At 40.2% G+C, this 1,944-nt stretch overlaps 1 non-coding gene across 1 annotated transcript; it reads left to right on the forward strand.

Moving 5' to 3' along the window:
- Nucleotides 1-1,285: 1,285 nt before the first annotated feature.
- LOC116139535 lies at nucleotides 1,286-1,392 on the forward strand. Its single transcript, XR_004129483.1, has one exon. It is a non-coding gene; the product is annotated as a small nucleolar RNA R71 (small nucleolar RNA).
- The last annotated feature ends 552 nt before the right edge of the window (nucleotides 1,393-1,944 follow it).

Below are 1,944 nucleotides of genomic sequence, written 5' to 3' on the forward strand. Positions count from 1 at the left end.
AATACAAGGGATAGTAAAACTCCCTGGATCTCGTAGTTTAGGTGGTAGTTTCTTTTGAATCAGTGCGCTGCATTCCTCCATTAACATAACTTTCTCATGTTCCTCGAATTTTCTCTTATGCGTGAGGATCTCCTTAAAAAACTTCACATATTTCGGCATCTATTCTAGCATATCAACAAAAGGGATATTAATACGTAAACTTTGAAACATATCAATAAACTTACCAAATTGCTTGTCAAGCTTTTGATTCTTCAAACGGTGTGGGTATGGAAGGTTTGCATGGCTCAAAGAAAGTTTCTGCTCAGATTCACGCTCGCTGCGGCAACCAAATTCATCGTTGCGGTGATGAGTTGAAAATTCTAACGATTCGAGAGCTACTTCATGATCGCCACGACCACCATTATCATCGTCGTGGCGATCGTCCTTCATGCTGATGATCTTCTCCATATTTTCACTCTTGCCGCAGCGATAGTTCTTCTGCTCTTCCTTCAAATCTTTCTCTTCTTCTTGCTTCTGTTTTTCATCCTCTGAATTCTCCAAAGTTCTTTCACTCCTCAAGGTGATTGCATGCGCTTGTTCCTTAGGATTCTTCTCTGTACCACTCAGCAAAACTCCTTGAAGTCTTCCCACTAATATGTTATGAATTTGCCCAATTTGAGTCTCAAGGTTTCTAATAGAGGCTAATTGATTTTGGGCAAGGATTTCAGTCTTCTCAAACCTCTTGCTTGTCTCTTCAATGAACTTGGTAAGCACATTCTCCAAGTTAGATTTTGGCTCTTGAGTTTGAAAAACAGGAGGTTGTTTTTGCTCATTGTTGTTGCTCCATGAGAAGTTCGGATGTTTCTGCCATAATGGATTGTAAGTATTTAAGTACAGATTTCCTTGCCCTCTTTGGAAGTTATTCACATAATTTACTTGTTCAAGTGAGGGGAATGGACTCCCTTCTTGACAATCTCTTGATGGGTGATTACCTATACAAAATTCACAAGTTAAAGGAGAAGAATCAATTGCATTTATCTTTAGAACAGTACCCAATTGCTTTTGAATGGTTGAAAGTTGAGCAGCCAATGCGGTGCAACCATCAACTTTGTGCACTCCCGTTGATTTCCTTGTTGAAGTTCTCTCCGAAGTCCTTATATAGTTATTGTTCGCCATCACTTCAATTAGATTGTATGCTTCCTCTAGTGCTTTATTGTTCAAGGCTCCTCTACTTGCAGCATCTATCATGGCTTGAATAGTTGGCAGCAACCCTTCGTAAAACGTTTGCACTTGTGACCAAATTGGTAAACCATGGTGAGGGCACCTTCGTAAGAGATCCTTATACCTTTCCCATGCTTCATACAATGACTCCAAGTCTTGTTGGTAGAAATTGGTAATCTCACTTCTCAGCTTAGCAGACTTGGCAGGTGGAAAATATTTAGTAAGGAACGCTTGAGCTAACTCATTCCATGTCGTGATGCTCCCAGATGGCAGAGAAATCAACCAAGCCTTAGCTTTATCCCGAGGAGAGAATGGGAAAAGCCTTAGCCTAATTGCGTCATCGGATAATCCATTATGCCTGAATGTGCCACATAACTCCAGAAAATTGGTGATATGCAAGTTGGGATCATCATTAGGCAACCCAGCGAATTGGACCAATTGCTGAATCATTTGAATAATTGTTGGCTTGATCTCAAAATTATTCGCTTGAACTGGTGGTCTCCTGATACTAGAATAGCACCCATCAACAGTAGGACTAGAGTAGTCCTTCAATGCTCTTCGACCCACTACTGCTCCACCCATTGCATTTCCTCCTATGATATCCTCATTCTCATTCTCTTGATTTTCCACATTGAGATTTACAATTCCTGTGTTAGCCATTGATTTTTCAAAGTTAGCTTGCCTCTTTCTTTCCTCAATTGTTTAGCCTTTCTCTTGATCTCAAAATCTAGTGGATTAAGATCA

This window comes from Pistacia vera, unplaced genomic scaffold, assembly GCF_008641045.1.
Source record: "Pistacia vera cultivar Batoury unplaced genomic scaffold, PisVer_v2 Contig351, whole genome shotgun sequence".
Taxonomy (NCBI): domain Eukaryota; kingdom Viridiplantae; phylum Streptophyta; class Magnoliopsida; order Sapindales; family Anacardiaceae; genus Pistacia; species Pistacia vera.